The sequence below is a fragment of the Balaenoptera borealis genome, assembly GCF_965194805.1.
Source record: "Balaenoptera borealis genome assembly, chromosome: 3".
NCBI classification, from domain to species: Eukaryota; Metazoa; Chordata; class Mammalia; order Artiodactyla; family Balaenopteridae; genus Balaenoptera; species Balaenoptera borealis.
In genome coordinates this window covers 148,288,921-148,309,606 of record NC_138866.1, presented here as the reverse complement: position 1 = coordinate 148,309,606, position 20,686 = coordinate 148,288,921, and the positions used below count along the sequence as shown (strand labels likewise).

At 46.3% G+C, this 20,686-nt stretch overlaps 1 protein-coding gene across 6 annotated transcripts in view; it reads right to left on the bottom strand.

Moving 5' to 3' along the window:
• ZNF592 (zinc finger protein 592) overlaps positions 1-20,635 on the bottom strand; it is a 55,945-nt gene extending 35,310 nt beyond the window's left edge. Inside the window, exons 1-3 of one of the 6 annotated variants that reach the window (XM_082388279.1) lie at positions 6,737-6,817; positions 2,657-2,698; positions 2,253-2,336 (exon numbers count right to left, since the gene is read on the bottom strand). The gene's annotated coding sequence lies outside the window, so the exon portion shown is untranslated. Of the gene's footprint in view, positions 1-1,673; positions 1,796-2,252; positions 2,337-2,656; positions 2,699-6,736; positions 6,850-20,146 lie in introns of those variants that run through there. The other 5 variants (XM_082388277.1, XM_082388280.1, XM_082388278.1 and 2 more) reach the window with 5 other exon arrangements.
• Between the last annotated feature and the right edge of the window lie 51 nt (positions 20,636-20,686).

The window sequence follows — 20,686 nt, the reverse complement described above, 5'->3', positions numbered from 1 at the left end:
TGATCACCTGTTTTTCTTAACAATATTAAGTTCAGCAATAACAGGACATCAAGGGGGCAGAGACACTCCAAATTTAAGAAAAGTCTGATCTCTATTCAGTATATTCTGTCTAATGAAACAAGGTAACATCACATTTACACGATGAAAATGAAAGACCACATGATTTAGGGAACACTGGGCTGTGAGACAACAAAATTGTTTCCTTTTATTTGTCACCTTGTTGGATGAGGACTAGAAGGAAGGATGAATGTATGTTTTACAACCTGTAGGTGAACTCTTTACCCTACTGCCCCACATGACTGAATATGGCGTAGATATTGACATAAACTGTGTTCAATTATTGTTATAACAGTTAAGAGTTTAAAAATGGATAAATAGGGGCTTCCCTGGTGGCGCAGTGGTTAAGAATCTGCCTGCCAATGCAGGGGATGCGGGTTCGAGCCCTGGTCCAGGAAGATCCCACATGCCGCAGAGCAACTAAGCCCACGTGCCACAACTACTGAGTCCGCGTACCACAACTACTGAAGCCTGCACACCTAGGGCCTGTGCTCCACAACAAGAGAAGCCACCGCAATGAGAAGCCCGTGCACCACAACAAAGAGTAGTCCCTGCTCGCCACAACCAGAGAAAAGCCCGCGTGCAGCAACAAAGACCCAATGCAGCCAAAAATAAATTTATAAAAATAAATAAATAAAATTTCCCTCAGCTTTCTATTTCAGAAGGAACATCCCAGGGGATAACAAAGCAAAAAGTAACTCAAACTGTATGAAACACACAGAGAGAGAGAGAGAGAGAGAGATTATTTAGCAGACCCTAAGAAAGTGCTTGAGTTGGTTCCCAGGTGGGAGAACTTCTGTACCAGGAATGGAAACTGGGCAAGGGGAAAGAGAGAATGAGCAAGCAAGCACAAGAGCAAGCTGCTACTCCCATGACTTGCAGGAACTTCAGTCTGGACTCTGGCTGGAACATTGATCAGAAAGAGACACTGCTTCTATGGGTGGTCGAGAAGGGAGCTCAGTGAAACTTTAGCTGGATCAAAGGAAACAGAAAAAAAGAGTTCCATGTTCCTGGACCCAGAATGAAGCCCCAGACTGGGAATAGTAGAGCTAAAAGAATAAGAAATTGTGAACCACAGAGAACTAGCTTTCACCCCTATGCTGTCACCAATTACCTATGTAAGGATCTTAGGCAGGCCTTGGTTTAATATGTAAAATTAAACTAACTTGAAGGGTCTCTGAGACCTTGAACAGGCTAGGCTACAACAGCTGGGCAAATTAATCTAGAACTATTGGATTTCTACATAAAACTTAAGTCCTAAAGTAGACAAGCAGACTCTCTACCACGTATATACTACTGCCCTCCTGAATACACTTCTGAGGCCTTCTTATAGGTCTAAGTGATCCCAAGTCACAGACGTTCTGAGTCAATCAGTGGCCAATGCTTCATTTCATGAGGCACCTGGCATTCTAATTATTAGCAAAGAACAGCCCAAAGAGATTCTCAGCAGTATACAAGAAAACAGGTGCCCCTACAGACCCAGGCAAAACAACAAAGCGTTTCACTTGTCTTTTCCTCTATCTGGTCTTAGTCCTGCCAATGCATATTTTGCCAGAATGGTTGCTGTAAAGCACTTATCTGATCACAGAGACGTCCCAGTTCAAAATCCCCATCACCTTCAGTAAATAAACTCTTCTTCCAGCATGCAGAAGCCATTCCCATCTGGTCTGTGTCCACCTCTCCAGCCACTTCCCAGGGTACATTTCAGTCACTGGTGTCAGAGCTTGAGCTGTTCCTCCTGAGTGGCCCCAAACATAAATCTGCCCGAGAACTCCTCCTCATCCCCAAGCTCCTGTTCCAGGGCCCCACCTCCTGGATGCCTTCTCTGAGTCCTCTGCCCTTCCCTTCCTCCCTTCCTCTATGGCAGCACTTCCCACAGTAGGCTGGGATCCGGAGTTTTCTCATCAGTCTGTGAGTCTCCCCAAAATTGGGGTCATGTCCTTTACCTTTATGTCCAGGGCCTAACACACCTGGTTCCCAATGGTATGGGGGCTGTCATTGCTCCCACCCCTCCCAGAACCTTCCCTTGAAGCCTCTCCAAACCCTGGGTGATACACCTGTCCCTGCCTGCCCTGCCCAAGATGTCCGTCACCCAGAGGCAGCTTCTCTTCTCCCCGTCTAAGCCCTTCCACCCCAACCAAAAATTCCATTTCCCAAGAACAGAATTGCATTGCAAGCATTCTAACAAGACTCACAGGATGTTAGAGCTGAAGTGGACCTCAGAAATGACCTGGTCCAGTGGCTTCCAAATGCCCGTCTGCAGACTGCTGCTGGACTGACTGCAAAAGAATAACATGGGGAGTGACTTTAAAACACAGAATCCCAGGCTCCACTGTGGAAATTCTGATTCAGTAGGCCTGGGATGGATCCCTGCATTTTTTTTAAAAGCTTCCCAGTTGATTCCAGGGCACTGGTCTAGTCCAACCTCTTCATTTTATACAAGAAGAACTGAGGCTCAGAAAGGGGAAGTTCATCCATCAAATAATTACCAAATGCCAAGACTTATGCCAGGCACTGAGGACACAAAGGGAAGGCCCAGACCCTGTTTTTGAGTGCCCTCCCCTCCACAACCCACTGAAAACACCTCGCAACCACATACCTGTGAGTGCCACCAAAGGCTCATCAAGGGGACACAGGCTTCCTATAGGCAAGGAAGGGAGAGGGACTTTCTCTGACTACCCTTGTCAGAAGTCATCTCATCCTCCCTTGTGCTCCCTTTTGTTTCACTTATTTCTCCTCATAATTTTCTACCTTTAATGTAGTACCTTTAAACTACCTTTAATGTAGTTTACCAGTAAAATGTTCTCTCTTGTGCTATTTCATAAGCCCCTAAACAGGCACTCACTGAATCATTAATTAATTGGTATCCCTTGATTCTAGACTTGGATTTCTACTTGGATAGGCATCTCAAATCTAATATGTCCAAAATCTAACTCTCGATTTCCTCCTACCTTCTTTCTCATTTCAGTAAATGACAACTCAGTCCTTCCAGTTGCTTGGGCCAAACCTTGGCATCTTTGAGTCCTCTCTTTCCCTCATACCCTTCATCCAATCCATAAGCAAATCCCGTCAACTCTACCTTCAAAATGTATCCAAATCCAACCATTTCTCACCACCTCCAACCATCTTCTTCTCTCTCCTGGATTCCCACAAAAGCCTGATGACTGGTCTCCTTGCCTCTCCTCTTTGCCTCTACTACTCACTCTCAACACAGCAGCCAGAGTGCTGCTTTTAAAACATCCACCAGATCATGTTCCTCCTCTCCTTAAAACCCTTCAACACCGTCCCACCTCGCGCAGAGTAAAATCCAGTCTTCATCCCAGCCTACATGGCCAGGATGATCTAACTGCCCTCTGTCTCCTACACCTCTCTCTGTTGCCAGTCTGCTCCAGACTCCTTACTGCTCCTCAACCAAGCAGGGCATACTCCTGCTCAGAGCCTCTGCATTTACTATCCCCTCTGCTTGGAATGTTCTTCCCCTCAGATCTCTGTGGGCCCACTCCTCACTTCCTTCAGGTCTTTATTCAAACACCACTTTGTCAGGAGCCTTCTATGACCATTGTGCATAAGATACCAATCCCCACCCTCACCATCAATCTCTGTCCGTTTAGTCTGCTTTGTTTTCCTTCACAGCCCTTATAGCATCTGACACATTATATAATTGCTCATTTATTTATTGTCTGTGTGTAAGCTCCACTATGTTTACTAGATGGTAATCCACCGTTAGAAAGGGGGAGTGATGTGACAGGCTCATCTGTCCAGAAGGAAGATTGTTCAAGGATAGTCACAGATTCCTAAGCAAGTTTATTACCAGTCAAGCAGCTGGCAAATTTGCTATACTGTTTGTATTTAGCTTTTTAAAACTTTTTATAAATAGAGAGACCTTGAGTGGTGATGGGGCCTTGCCGGGGGAAAGGGTCTATCTGAAGTCGCACTTGTCTATGAACCCTGGGCCCCTGCAGAGCTAAGTTAAATATTATATTTTATTGGTGGAAAGTGCCTACTGGCCATTGTCCCCACAATAAGGTCATCTGTCTTGAGGTCTGGATCAGTGTGACGCCAGTGGAGGGGGAAGGCTAGCTCTCAGAACCGCAGGGAAGAGGAGAACACAAGGTGGTCTTGAGTCTTAAGAGGATACAACTCTGTGAATATACCAAAAACCAATGAATTACGCACTTTAAATGGGTAAACTGTATGGCATGTGAATTATATCTCAATAAAGCTGTCAGATTTTTAGAAAAGATAAAAAGGAAGAAAAGAGGATAGAACCGAAAGGAACTGGGATTATAAAAGACTACAACTGACTGGGATGATACAAGTGGAAACTAGGTATAGGCAACAAAGTTTAAGCAGAGCTAAGAACCGAGATAAAAACTGATACTTTGTAACCAGTACCCCCTTTTCCTTTCATTACTTGAAACAGATCTCAGCACTAAGGGACACTGCACTTTGTTAAAAGGGAATAAGACCCAGAGACAGAAAAAAGAGAGACAGGACTCCTCTTGTTCACACGCCATCCTTGAGGAGTTCCCCCCCACTGAACTTTGTAAAAGCATCATCTCTTGGTAGTAGGGATCCCCAAATTTAGGTAAGAAGCCAGTAGCCTCAGACCTGCTGGGAACCAAGCCTCCACTCCCTGAATAAAAGGGCCCCAGAAAAGAAAAAGTGGCCATTCCGCAGATCACTCCTTCCCCAGCTCTGGTACCCCTGTGTTTGGTGGCTCTGGGTGTGCCACCAATCTCATCTACCACAGGCAAACCACAGTCCCAAAGATCCCGAAATTAAAAGGTTGGGGAGGGGGACAAATGTACTATTAGTATTGGAGTGTCTCTTCAGTTCCCTTAGGTCACTAAGGAGTTTAGGAGCTGGTGAGTCAAGGGCCTGGTAAAGGATGCCTCTCCCAGGTACTCTACTCTCACTCCTCTTTTCTTTTTCTCACACCTACACACACACACACACACACACACACACACACACACACACACACACACATATACTCTTCTCCTTCCCGTTCCTCTCTCTCCCCCTACTCCTTCCTACATGCCCCTCTCCATCCCTCCGTCCCTTTCTCTCTTCCCCCCTCTTCTCTCCCTCACAGATGTTCTTCTCCTTCCCGTTCCTCTCTCTCCCCCTACTCCTTCCTACATGCCCCTCTCCATCCCTCCGTCCCTTTCTCTCTTCCCCCCTCTTCTCTCCCTCACAGATGTTCTTCTTTATCCCCTTGTTCCTCCCTCTTCTCTCCTTCCCCTCTCAAAAGAGATCTGGGTGGGCTCTTTCACCATGGCTGCTCAGACCCAAGGGCAGCCAGCCTCCTGCAGGAAAGCAGGGCGCCAGCCAAGGCAGCTTTTCACCAACAACCCAGCATGGCAATGGACCCAACATCCAGGTGTCCGCATGTATGCCCACTGTATATGTCCCTGGTGATCCAAGGGAATGATAGAAAATAATGTGTTCAAAGGTCATCCCTATGTGCCCTTCCACCATCAGAAAAAAATGGAATATTAAAAGTCCTTATCTTTTTAAGATATTATCTGTGAAATGTTCACAGATAAAATGATGTGATATCTGGGATCTGCCTCAAAATAACACAGGGCAGGAGGAAGAGAGCAGGGAGGGCATGTATAAATGAGACAAGATTGGCCATGAAATGATAACTGTTGGATCTGCATAAGGAGTGCATGGGAGTTTATCATATCATTTTCTCTACATATGCACATCTCAGCACACTAGGAACCAGACTCTTGGATGGTGGACTCTATGGGTGCAACTAGCTTACCACCAAGATCACACCCATTAGGATGGCTATGATCAAACAAAACAGAAAATAGCAAGTGTTGGTGAGAATGTGGTGGAGAAACTGGAATCCTTGTGAATCGCTGGTGGGAATGTACTGTAGCCACTATGGAAAACAGCATGGCAGTTCCTAAGGAAAATTACACATAGTGGATATAACACTTCCAATTCTAGGTATATACCCAAAAGAATTGAAAGGGGTCTCAAAGAGGTATTTGTACATCTATGTTCACAGCAACATTATTCACAATATCCAAAAGGTGAAAACAACCCAAGTATTCATCAATGGATGAATGGATAAACAAAATGTGACATAAATATAAAAGGGAATATTATTCAGCCTTTAAAAAGGAATGAAGTTCTGATACATGCTAAAACATAGATGAACCTTAAAGGCATTATGCTAAATGAAATAAGCCATATACAAAAGGACAAATATCATGTGATTCCACTTATATGAGGTACCTAGAGCAGTCAAATTCACAGAGACAAAAAGTAGAACAGTGGTTACCAGGGGATAAAGGGGAGAAAGGAAAAGGGGTTGTTATATAATGGGTACAGAGTTTCAGTTTGGGATGATGAAAAGGTTCTAGAGATGGACGGTGGTGATGGTTATGTGAATGTCCTTAATGCCACTGAACAGTACACTTGAAAATGGTTAAAATGGTGTAAATCAACTATACTTCAATAAAAATAATAACAAAAACACTAAAAAATTCTTGGATCCCCTTAAAATATGGTTAAAATGGTCAATTTTCTTATGTATGTTTTACCACAATTTTTTAAAATAATGATAACTACCAAGGAACATTGAAAAAAAAAAAAATCACTTGTGTCCCAACTCTCAGCTCTTCAAGGCCAGCTCAGGTCAGCCTAGACATCATACCTCAGTGAGGTTCTCAAAACAAGGGTGTGGTGAGTATTGCTGGGAGTGTAGAGCTGTGGAGAAAGGAATAACTTCTACCTATAGGCACATGGTCTAGTTTCCAAACACCACCTAAGGAAAGAAGAAAAATAAAATGTTTTTTAATAGGTCTGAAGGCAAATGTTAAAGTAAGTTAATAATAATAATAATAAAGTGTAGGTCAGACCCTGAGAAGAATCTCCAAACCTAATTCAAAGCGGGCCTCAAATGTAGTCAAAGATAAACTATCCCCAGTCCCAGATCTTCTCCCTTTCGCCTAGCATAGTGTGCTGGTTCAGAGCCCAGACTCTACGTGGGTTCAAACCCCAGTTCTACTACTTGCTAGCCATGTGACCTTGGCCAGGTTTCTTCACCTCTGTGTCTCAGTTTCTCCGTATGTAAAATGGGGGTTATAGGGGTTAAATGAGTTAATATTTGTAAAGCTCTTACAACACTGACTTAAACATAGCAAATACACGTGTTTGTTAAGTATTCTGCCACCGACCTCAGTGGCCAGCAAGCTTTACCTCATAATTTTTCAGAGTGCCCCTGCAGACCACTGAATCCCTAAATGTCAGGCTGACTGGATGCATGCACAGGGGACAGAGACAGGGCAAGTGAAGGTCGGTTACCCCTCCTCGCAGCTCATCCTCCAGTGCTCAGGAGGGCTGAGGAAGCAGAGGATCAAGGAGTGAGCAAGGGGACCAGGGGGCAGGCAGGCTGGGGGAAAGTCACAGGTGGGGGAGAGGCAGGGAAGGGACAAGTACCAAGCAGGGGATGAGAATAAGAGAAGACATGGGAAAAGCTGGCAGACCCTTTTTTTTTTTTTTTAATCTAAGTGGTCCTCAATTGTAACTGGACATCAGAATCACCTTGGGAACTTTGGAAGCTACTCATGCTTGGCCACAATCTCCCAAGATTCCAATTTTATAGGCCCGTGTGGAGAAACTAGTTAACAGTCCATCAAGTGCATGTACCCACAAATGACAATAAAAAGTCTCTTTTCTAATTCCGCTCACTCTCACTCTAATTCTGCATTCCCTCGCTTGACTTCATTTCTGTCTTAACTTTGACAGACCAGCATTTAGTTTGGATTCTAAATAGAGATATAGACAATATTAACGGAAAAACTTATAAGGGAATGGAAGGAAACTCATTATTCCAATTCTATAGAAGGGAAATACAGAAAACTTTTTTTTCTTTTCTTATTTGGACCTTCACATTTCAAAACATAAACTAACAAGCAGACACTGTGCTGTCCAGATGAGGATAAAGTCAGAAACCAGGGGATGGGGTAGGGAGTGTCTTAGATCTGATGTCCAAAATAAGTTAGTTCTGAGGTGCTCCAATGAGTGTGCCTGATTATTTATTCCAGGGTAACCTCAGTTCCTGCAGACACTGGATTCTTTAGGGTTATTCAGACCATCTCTGGTGCCCAATAACACAGTTTGGCTGCAGAGAGGGGCTGGCAAACCTGAGCATGAGGCTCCATCCACCCAGGCTGGCTGCTTCTCTCAGGTCACCCTACCACATACACAAACGTGGATTTATAGGAACTTCACAGTTTATATAACACTATTGCCACTTCACAGGGAACTCGCCAGTTGAGTGGCAGAACCAAGACTAATGCTGAGGCTCCTGCTTGCCTCCAACCACCAGACTGCCCTTCCACTCAGGAACTCTGAACCAGGAGGTCTGACTTCACATTTCAGTTTCCCAACATCCTCATCTTTCCAAGGTGCTACTGTATATGGCACACATTTTCCTTCAACTGGTATTGAGACATTCACTACAGCCCTTGCCACAATTATGACACACTTTAGGGTGTTGTAAGACCAAGATTAGAAAACAACGTACTAGAACACTGTTCTAGATTAGAGGTTCTTCCAACACCAGAAAGATTAAGAACTGTCAGAGCCCAAGAGATTCTAGGAAACCATTAAATTTAAGCTGCTAACTCTACGAGCAAGGAAATGAAGGCCCAGAGAGGTGAGGTAATCAAATGAGATAAAGTACATAAACTGAAGAGTTTTTATTACTGTGAAAGATTCCTGTTATTCCTGGCAAGGTGACTGGCCCTGCCTTAGCTTCCCAGAGGGCCTGAAGTCTCCTACTCACAGTTACCCATTCAAATCTCTCCATCAAACACCCAGTATAAGGCGTATTAACCCTCAGACTAGTGATTCTAGCCCTGGAAGCACATTAGAAACACCTGGGGAGCAGTGCTAATACCTAACCCCACCTCAGGCCAATTAAATCAGAATCTTTAGGGGTGGGGCCGAGCATTTTTTAGAAAACAACCCAGAGGACTGATGTTGTCTGGGGCTGGGAACCACGGTCTTTAGACCAAAGTATAGTCCAGGGACCACTGGCCTCAAAAATCACCCCAAAATCTTGTTAATGATGCAGACTTCTGAGTCCACCTGCAGACTGACTCAATAGAAATAAAGTGGGTCTCGGGACTTCCCTGGTGGCGCAGTGGTTAAGAATCCACCTGCCAATGCAGGGGACACGGGTTCGAGCCCTGGTCCGGGAAGATCCCGCAAGCCACAACTACTGAGCCCTCGTGCCACAACTACTGAAGCCCACGTGCCTAGAGCCCGTGCTCTGCAACAAGAGAAGCCACGGCAATGAGAAGCACACATGCCGCAACGAAGAGTAGACCCCGCTTGCCGCAACTAGAGAAAGCTCATGCACAGCAACGAAGACCCAATGCAGCAAAAATAAATTAAATAAATTAAAAAAAAAAAAAAAGAAATAAAGTGGGTCTCAGGAATCTGAAGCTGTGACAGTCATCCAGTGGTTAGAGAACAACAGCACTGGCACTGAGTGAGTCTTGGAAGTCACACCTGTGCTCCAGCTGACCCTGGAGTCCTGGATGGCCCCAGTAGCTGGCCTGGGAAAGGTTCCCAGATGATTCAGACTCTGGTGCACACTCTAAGCTAAGAGCCCCTGAAGAAGCCCCACTGCTTCAATCACCAGCAGCTATGGCAAACCTTTCAAAAAGAGAGGTAGAGTCCATCGTGGTTCTACACAGCCACCTCGGGCTTCCCATCTCACTCAGAGCTACGGCTCAGGCCCCCACTAGGATTTACAAGCCCAGTGGGTCCACCCTGGCCTCCTCTCCCATACCTTCCTCCTCCTCACTCCAGTTTTTCTCTCCACCCTGACTGCTCTTCCCTCAGATAAATGCATGGCTCCCTCTCTTACTCCTTCAGAACTCTGTTCAAATGTCCATTATCAGTGAGACTTCCTTATTTAAAGCAGACAATCTGCCTCCCCACCAAACCTCTCTATCTTCCATCCCAGCTTTGTTGTTTTTCTCTGTAATACTTTTCACCATCTCTCATACTTTATGTTTTACTTGTTTACTGTCTATAAGACCTCACACACTAGATTACGAGCTCCATGAAAGTAAGATTTTTGTTTGTTTTGTTCCCTGTTACAGTCCCAGTGCCTATGGTGCCTGGCACAGAGCAGGCACTGAAATATTTATTCTAGGAATTAATACATCAGGAAGACCAATCTTAAAACATAACTTGTACCAAAAGATCATAAAGAAGCTGATTATACCAAAATCACTTCTCCACTGATCTCATCTTGGCAGAAGCCTTTTTAAAAACAGGCTAGAGGCCTAATGAAACAGAAGCCATTTAGAAGTAAGTATTTCCCGTCAATTAATCCAATCCAAATGGGTTTGTGAGTCAAAGACAATTTGTTCTGAGGAATAGATAAAACTATGGAGACAGAAAATGGAGTTGAAAGAAGGTAATCGAACAAATGGATTTCAGATACTGTCCTGGTATATGTGTAGGTTCAGAAGAAAACCAGAGAGCACTTACAGCTACTCTCACACAGGAAAGTTTCCAGTGGACCAAAAAGGACAGGCTCCCATCCAGGGTTACAGTCGGTGAGATGCAGGCCCAGTGCAGGATACGACGGCCTGCTTCCCACCAGATCCATCAACCTAATGAACCTGGAGAGGACCCTTCCTCTTTCCCTTGTGCCTGCTTATCCCCACCCGCTTCCAAAACTCATTTGAAACCATGGACAGTACTTTAAGCTCTACCAAGTCGGGAGCACTAGAAGCTTTTGTCAAGGCCACACAGCAGCTGGGGAGAATTCTGCCATTACTAAGTCTCACAGATGTCATCTGTTCTGCTCCGTGTCTCCATCCTTGTCCATGTTACCGCTTCCCTCGCCACCTCTGGTCTCTCCCCACAGTCATCCTATATGTCTAAGACCAATCTTCCCCATCATCATTTTCACGGGTTGTTCACTCTGCTCAAAAACTTACAATAATTTTCCTATAGCCAATCACATCAGCTCCAACCCTCGGGCCAGACTTTTGAGAACCTCCGTCATCTAGGCCTAGACTTTAAATTTCAGCAGCTGCTTCTTCACCCGCCTCAAAGCACCAAATCACTGCCTTCACCTTCAACAGCACCAGTAAGAGATGAGACGGTAGAGCCTGGAACAGACTGGACCACATCTCCAACCTCCATTCCTGCCCAAAGCATCCTCACTCTCCACACCATCCATACCCATCCCCCCACAACAGCTTCTAGCCACACTGTCCTTTCCCACTCGACTTCCACAACACACACACACACTACACACATACATGCATGCTCATTCATTCAACTGATAATATTAGTTGAGCACCTCCTAGGTGCCGGGCCTTATCCTAGTCACTGTGGATACCACAGTGAACAGAACAGACTAAGTCCCTCCCGATGCAGTGCTGACATTCCACTAGGAGACAAATGGACACAAACAAGCAAATTCATGATATGTCAGGTAGTCATATAGCCTTTCTCAATAGGAGTTCAACTGTCCTATTGTCTCAATAGGAGGTCAGTAGGAAATCAGAAAATGGTACGACTACATTCTCAATTCTGAAGCAAGTGAGAGTGCAAGCCATGTGAATACAGGGGAGAAGAGGTTTTAGGCAGAGAAAAGAGCAAGCAGAAAAGCCCTGAAGCAGGGAAATGCTTGGTGCATTCAAGGAACCCAAACCAGAGCAGAGGCAGTCACAGGAGATGGGGGCGGGAAGCAAATAATGGAGGGCCACTGTGAGGACTTTCACTCTTAGATTGAAGGCTATAGGAGGACCTGGGGTAAAGGAGCGACATGCTCTGACTTTCATTGTAAAAGGATCACTCCTCTCTGCCGTCTATCATCAGGTAGTAAAATTATGAGGGACTTATTTTCTTCTTGAATGTTCCAAAATTTTCTAAACTGAATATATATATATTTTTTTTTTTTCTTTTTTCTTTTTTTTTTTTTAAGGCCGCACCACACGGCTTGTGGGATCTTAGGTCCCTGACCAGGGATCGAACCTGGGCCCCCGTCAGTGGAGGCTCGGAGTCCTAACCACTGGACTGCCAGGGAATTCCCAAATTTTTTTTTTAATTTTTATTGGAATATAGTTGATTTACAATGTTGCATTAGTTTCAGGTGTACAGCAAAGTGAATGAGTTATACATATACGTATATCCATTCTTTTTTACATTCTTTTCCCATATAGGGAATTACAGAGTACTGAGTAGAGTTCCCTGTGCTATACAGTAGGTCCTTATTAGTTATCTATTTTATATATAATAGTGTGTATATGTCAATCTCAGTCTCCCAGTTTATCCCTCCCCCTCACCCCCTTACCCCCTGGTAGCCATACCATATTTTCTAAATGAAGGAAAAACAATCTTCCTAATCCTTTAAGACTGAGCCCAAATTCCACCTCCACTCAAAGCCCCCTGTACCAGTGCTAGGCCATGCTGTACTCTAGACCCTGGCCATCAGGACCACTAGGGTGGTCCCAGTGTTAGCAGTACCTGCTTACAGCAACTAATGTTCATGAAAGTTTCTTCTGCTGCCCTCACTTCTCTCCTGTCATGCAGGAACATGTCCCTTCGGACACTCTTGCCCCAAGTGCCTGCCTGGGTCCCAGTCTTTCTCACCATTAACTTAATTAATTCCTGGTAATTAAACTTACAGTTTAGTGATGAACTGCTAAAAGACTGACCTCTCCCAAGGGGTGTAAATACTTTTTTTATTCTTTATACAGTTTTTAAAATTCTTTATACAGTTTTTTAAAATAAATTTTATTTATTTATTTATTTATTGCTGCACTGGGTCTTCGTTGCTGCGTGCAGGCTTTCTCTAGTTGCGGCGAGCGGGGGCCTGATCTTCGTTGTGGTGCGCAGGCTTCTAATTGTGGTGGCTTCTCTTGCTGCAGAGCACAGGCTCTAGGCACACGGGCTTCAGTAGTTGTGGCACTCGGGATCAGTATTTGTGGCTCGTAGGCTCTAGAGCACAGGCTCAGTAGTTGTGGCGCACAGGCTTAGTTGCTCCGCAGGATGTGGGATCTTCCCGGACCAGGGCTCGAACCCGTGTCCCCCGCATTGGCAGGCGGATTCTTAACCACTGCGCCACCAAGGAAGTCCCGGGTGTAAATATTTTAAAAGGGGACTCTAAGTGGAAGTGCAAACGTCTTAAGCCTCAGAGGAATGCAGCTATAATGTTGGAACGATAGGCACTGGGGTGCCTAGTTTGTGGGTAGGTGGCTACCTTCTCCTAAAGGGTACAGGTGCTTAGAAAAGCAATGTCAAAGGGAGACAAGTGAAGTAATGAAAGATGAGATTACATCATTGCCACCACCTCCCTCCTCCCAAATGGCCATTCAATCCATTTTGGGTACCAGAGAATGTTCCCCAGAGGTAACCCCAGCCATCTCAGAGGGGTGACTTGTGTGAAAGTAACCACCACCCTCAGAAAGAAAAGCCCCCTTAAGACACTTCTGGTCTGGAAGCAAATTGTTCTGCAATTGCTTTCAGTGGGGGAACTCCTTGAGGGCAAAGTTCATCTCACGTGATTCTTTTATGCTCCACAGAGCATCCAGCTCTGTGTTGGGCCCAGGGTGGGCCTTTCATAAACAACTGTAGATAATTGATCATTGATGGCCCAGTTGTAAAAAGGCTCCAAAGGATTTTTTTTTCCAAAGGATTTTAAATACACATAAGCATTCTAACTAAGAACAACAGTAGTATTAATCACACACCTAATATTTTTAAGGTCCTGAAGATTTATAGCCTTAATGAAGTCTCAGACAGTGAAGCAGTTTTTATGACCTCAGCCAGCTCAGTTCAGGTCTGGAGAGTCTGTCTAACAAGGCAAAGACAGAGAACAGCCCTTGTCCACACACACCCCAGCCTCGGCTGGGCCAAGCCCCAGAAGAATCTGAACAGCTGCTTGCTGCCCACCCCTGGACTCCCTTCTCCTCCAAAAATGCCAAAGCTCTGTCTCAGAGGTGTTTTTGGGCCCTGGAATAGCCTTGAGAGGCTTGCAGTTACAGTGGTCACCTTGAAGGTCACCTACCTTCAAGACCTCTCTCTCTGGTCTCACTCTGTCCTTGGCTTGCTAAAGAACAACTTTAACTTCAGAACTGAATTGGCAGATAGGAGTAGAATGCTGTAAACTGCAGCAAACCAGGGGAATAAAAGTGGAGCCAGAACCCACTCCACTGGCTCACATTCAGCTCCAGCTTGCCAAGGGCAGTGTGGGTAAACGTTCCTATGCCCAATGACTGGATGGATATAAGGATGAAGTAGCTCCCTGCCTCACTCCCAGGATGGGCTGAACCTCCAGTAGGAGGGAAATTCCAGGAATGTATGTGAGGTTTATACATAGGAACCTCTCTCTTTAGCATCCCCCATGTCAATGTGTAGGAGACTAAGAGCCCTGTGGTCCATGGGAGAGGGTCCAGGGCCATGCCCAAAAGAAGTGACTTCTTTAGAAGCATGCCCCCCAAAAACACCCAACAAATGAAGCTAGAAGCCAATTCATTCTGCTCATCAGCTCCTCCCAGATGGGTGCAGCCGTGGCTCCCTGAATTCAGGAACTATCCCGATCAGAGTTTCTAGCCTAATTCACCTGCTGGGGAGAGCTGTCTTTACTGCACATCTACCAAAGGCAAGCCTCCTTGCCTACCAAGGACGGACAGCCAGTTCCAACATCATACCTCTTCTAGAGGTGCATATTTCTGGGCAGTTTGAGTTTTTGCTTTAGGGCATTCAATGTTTGTCTCTAAAATTAAAAACAGATTTACCCATTGTTTTTGTAATGATGACATATAAGCTTATAGAAAATTCAAATGACAGGCAAAAATATAAAGAAAAAAGTAAAAACCACTCTAATCCCACCACTCAGAGGTAAGATCTGACAGTAAACTCTGTTCTGCAGAAGAAGTGAACCTATTCTGGGTTAAACCTAGGGTGTTGCTCTTGCTTTTCTGGATAAGTCTGTGGATTTGTTTTCAGAAGACCCTTAATGCCACCCCTGAACTACTTGAAAAAATTTCAGGGGTCACCAATATTTCTGGAGCTCACAAATGGACATAACAAAGTCATACAGACTCCCTGCCCCCCCACACATACTGACTTGAGGCCAGGAGTTCATCTGTTCAGCAGACATACCCCTTTTTTTCACTCAACATAGCAGAAGTCTTTCTACAATCAATCACATAAATAGACATCATCATCCTTTCCATCTCCTGGCGCATGTAAATGAGAGGAAGGGGGACACCATTACCTCTTGATACAATACCTTTAGAATCTGAAATGGAGTATTTGGGTAAATGTGACTTTACCCAAAGTCACACAGCAAACAGAGGACACCTATTCTCTGCTGATGGATTTGAGGAATGACTCTGTGGTGGCACCAAACTCAAAAGGTGTTTATTAACTTTTCTTTCAGTCATAAAAAGGATCCAAAGTGCCATTTCAACACATACATAAACACTTCCCACTGTCAAATAAAAATGAATGGTTGGTTGAAGTAGCACTTTTATCCCTAAAAACATTTCCCAAAATTAATAAGCTAATGGATATCCCATCCTACACGCCTAAAGCATGAAGGGGGAGAACAATGGATCAGATGCCCACAAATGGAAACATACACAGACTGTGGGTACATGCAACTGCTCCACCTCACAGGCATCAACACTAGGAACTCTCTCCTATTCAGGATGCTCCTATTTTTGCAGGAAAAGAAAAAGTTAAAACAAACGCATATAAAGATAGCGCTGGAGATAAACGTCTAATAAAAACACTAAATATTAAAACAGTAGCTCTAGGTTATAGGATTTATCAGTTTTATTTCATTTGTATACCTATCTGAATTGCCTAAATTTTCTACATGAATGCTCTTTAGAGTTTTAAAAGAAAAATAATTAATCCATAATCTAGGTTGGTCTATTTGGATTTTATTTTTTGCTGTAGAAAAATACAGATTCAAAACTCTAGAGGGTCCACCACTCGTCCCAGTTTTGTGGAAACAGAAGGAAGTGTTAAGACGAAGCTCAAACCTCATGAAGATTGCAATCCAACAGGAAAGCTCACCATGACCAGGCTGAGTAGAGGGCAAGAATTATTACCTTCTTTTCTGTCTCCAATGTGTAGGGAAGATGAAAATCCTAAACCAATCTCTCCTTCAAGTGCAACCAAAAGAAACCACCCCTGCCCCACCTCTTCCAAGAGTTCACAGACCTCTGCTCTCTGAACAATTTCCAACGCATCTGTCCACAACCACCCCTTGGCCACAAAATTACCCACACCACTTGGTATCTGCATACCTTCTGCAGTAATCCCCTTTTCCAATACTTTATTTCTAAAAAAGTTATTCCTCCTTTTCCTTAAGTTTCACAAACACAGGATCCCACCCAAACGGTACAGAATCATTCATTCTATCAATTAAATAATCATTGTTAACTACACTGTATAGAGCTTGAGGAAAGATTATGTTAACAAAAAGGGTTAGTTTTCATGGAGCCTGAGAAAAACAAACGGGAATTGAGGAGCAAGAGTTTGTTAGTCTGTCCCAGCCCTGGCCAGAAGTCAGGGAGTGGGGGTGGGGAGGGCCATGGCCAGAGGACAGAAACATCTGTCATTCTGCAGTTTCATTTCTCAAGGCTAGTTATACCCTGAGTTTATGCATCAGTCTCTTCCAAGTTTGGTTAATCAGTCTCCCTGGATCCAATCAGCTCTGCGTGCCCTACAAACTGAATTTCAGGTTTATGAAACTGAGAACAAGATCCTGAAGCACAGAGATCCCACCAAACTAAAGTCACCTCCCAGGATGACATTTGTCTCCACTCTCTAACAGCAACACCCATCACGTGATATGTATTTGATGTATCCAATAGTCTCTGATATGTCCCTGTGACTTACAGAATTAAATCCAAACTTGACCTGCCTTTCACAAGCCCAACTCAGCTTCCCAGCCTCATCCCTGGACAAACCAAGTCTCTCATGGCTCCATGCTTTCACACATGACTCTCTCTTCATAGACTGCCCTTTGCCCAGTCTTGCTTGCCTGCAAAACTTCTGTTCTTCCTCTAAAGCCCAGTTCAGAAGTCACCTCGCCCTAAAGCCTTCCCTACTTCCCCAGGCATTTATTTCTTACTGCCCCCAACTGTAGCTCTCTAACTACAAAGGCTTTAGAGAATTTGTTAAATACATTGTAGTTTATTCTTTTAATTATCTGACCTCCCCTGGATACCCTGAGCTTCTTGAGGCAAGGAACTCACATTGTATCCATAAGCCCTAGCACAGTGTCAAGACTGAAATAAGAGATCAACCTTGAAGGACTGATCACGTGGAACATTGGCATTAAGTTATTTAGAGGAAAAGAGTCTCAAAATATTCAAGAATTAAATTATCTATATACTTAATCTCATCCAAAATGACAATAGGGCATGGAGGCAGCATGGGTGTTTTAAAATTTTAAGTAATAATAGCAGCTAACATTTGTACTAAGTTAATTTGATCAGCACAACCACCCTAGGAGGTAGGTACATTTTTCTGCATTCAAGCTGAGAAAAGCTTGAGGCTTTTCCAAACAGGAAACTGAGGCACGAGAGGGGTTAAATAACTCAAAAACATCCAGTTAGTAAGTGGCAAAAGCAAGACACAAACTCGGTAGTCTGGCTCCAGAGCCAGTGCGCTCTGGAATCAGGAAGATCTAGGTTTTAATACAGATTATGTTACAAATATGGCTTTGGATAAGAAATCTAACTCCTCCGAGCTTGTATATGTAAAGGAGGCAGGACAACCCCTTTCTCTTAGAGTGCAGGGAGGATTAAGTTAAATATGATAATGTTTGCAAAAGTCTCTAAAATGGATTCTCCCACCTAACAGGCACTCCATAAATGTTCATTTATTTTCCTTTCCCTTCATAAAAGCTGGGCAAAACAGTCTCTCTGAGGAAAAGGATCCTCCCCCAGACTGCTTGAGGCTTTCCGGAAGCAGACCAAGTAGTGTGGCCACTCAACACAGAAAGCCTTCCTTGCCTTACCTGTTTATCTCTGTCCATACCAGAGTCCTTTTAAAATGTAAATATCATAATGTCACTCACTTAAAACCTTTCAAAGGTTCCTAATTACACCGGGGATACAATCCAAACTAAGGAGGGAAGGCATTCGGTCCCCAAGGCCCCCAGTGATCTGACACACCTCTCTATAAACTTATCTCCCCTCTCCTTTTCCCCCTCCAGCCATACAGGCCTCTTTCACTTCCTCCAACTTGCCAAGCTCTCTGCTGCTCCACACATGGTTAACTCTACACCCTCCTTCAGGTCTCAGCCTAAATGTCACTTCCTCAAGGGAAGCCTTCCCTGAGCCCCCAACCCAAATCAAGGCCCATATCTCTTACCACTCTCTTCACCTTTCTTTCCTTGTACTCATTACAGTTTGAAATGATTAGTTTACCACTTCCTTCAAAGTTTTATTCAAAAGACACCTTCTCAGGAGGCCTTTCCAGACCACTCAAATATAAATTCAGTCCCTACCCAATAACTCATATTCTCCTTCCCTATCTTCTTTTTCTCATTACCACTTATTAACAGACTATATTTTTATTATATATTTTATTGTCTGGCCCCTTAGAATGAAAGCTCCACAAGGGCAGTTATTTTTGCTTGCTTTCTTCACAACATCTAACAATGGCTGGCACATATTGGTTGACAAATATTTGTTGTTGAATGAAATTTCAAGATTATTTATTATCAGGCCTTCTCACTGGTCTATGAGCTCAAGCTAAAACATGTCTTTCTGGTTTCCCACTGTACTCCCAACACCTAGTCCAGTGCCTAGCACATAATAAGTGCTCAGAAAATTTTACTAAATGAATCAAAGCCATGACCAGTGGAAAAATTGGAAAATGGTCAAAATATGTGTTAGCACCTTGCTTCCTCTTCTCTTTCACTGTATAATGTACCTGTGAGTTTGAGGAAACAGACCCCTGAAATCCCACCAAGCACCTGCCAGGCATCTATCTGTCCACATCCTGTATCCTCAGCCACACTGTACACACCAACAGATGCACTGTACAGGTCCTCCAGAACACAGAGCTGAAGGCAAGTGGGCCAACCCTATGCCAAATACCATCTTACCCCCAAGTCCCATTCTCTGACTGCCAGTCCTATTCTAGGCTAGTCCTGGGTGCCAGACATGCTGCCCTGGGTGGGCCCGTGGATTTATTCCAATCCAGGATTTTTAATGCCACCTCTGGCCTACTCAAAAAAGAAAAAAAAAAGTTAAAAATCCCTGAGCAGCTCGAATAATCCTGGGGTTCTCAGAAACAGACATACCTAAGGTCGTACGGACCCCTCCCCCTCACATGCGCTGATCCAAGGCCAGGAGGCCATCTGTCCAGCAGACGCTCCCCGTCCTCCCTCGGGTCACATTGAGCCTTTCCCCCCGGGTTGGCAGGAAGAGCCCCTGCAGAAAGACAATCTCCACCCTGATCAACAAGCCTGGTCACCCCCTGGGCCCCCAACTCTGGAGCAGGAATACCCGTCAGCTCCCGAAGAAACCTCCCCCAGGGTCAGAACTTGGGCGGAGGTGGGGGGAGGGACTGAGGGGCGCCAAAAAAGGTCGATCCCCCAAGTGTCTGTCCCGTGACGACGCCAGCTCTTCGGGCGACCGGGACGGTCCGGCTGACAGGGCGCCCCAGCGGGGTAAAGTGGCACCGTTATCCGTGCCTGGGCGGGGGGCCGCGGGCCAACGCCGAGGGCGACCGCCCGTCCCGCGCCGGGAGGACAGCAGCGTGCCCGCCCGGCGAGGTAGCGGCGGGTCGGGGTGGCGGAAGGGGCAGGCTGCCCGTCCGCCGGGGGCGGGGTGGGGTGGCGGCCGGGGCCCGCCAGGCGGCGGTCAGGGGAAGTGGCTGCCGCCTCAGGCGGCGAGCAGGGTCCGCCTGGCTGCAGGGCCGGGCCGCGGTGCGGGCGCGGGCTCGGCCTCGGCCCTGGCTCCGCTTAGCCCCGGCTCGGGCTGGAGCGGCCTCGGCGGCGGCCCCGGCCCACAAGCCCCGCCCGGCCCGGCCCGCGGGGGGCGCTTACCTGGCGGCGGCGGCGGCTGCAGGCCCCGGGCTCGGCCGCGCGCGTCCCCAGCGCCGGCTGCGGGAGCCACAACATGGCGACGGCGGTGGCGGGCGGGGCTGCGGCTCCGGGGGCGGAGCGGGGGCGGGAGCCGGCCTGGCGGCGGGACCTGGCTGGGGCCGCGGGCGGGGGTTGGGGGCGGGGGGGGCAGGCGGAAGGCGGCTCGGACCTGGGCACCCGCCCAGGGCGGTGCGGCTGAGGGGCTGCCCCGGCCTGGGCCCGGCTTCTCGCCTCTCGCCTACCGCCTGCCGCCTACCGCCTACCTCCTCCTGCCCCAGGCGGGCTGCGCGGCACCGACCCGGCGGTGGCGACAGCGGCGGGCTGGGCGGGGCGGGGCGGGGGCGGTGCCGGGCAGAGCTGGACCCTAGACCTCGCAGACCCAGGCCCGGCCCCCGCCCTCGTGTGACCCGTCTGCCCCGCCGAGCACCCGGCGCGATTCCGGCCCGGCGGCCGCTCCCTGCAACCTGGGCCTCTCGTTCTCTGACCGGCCTCCAGGGCAGG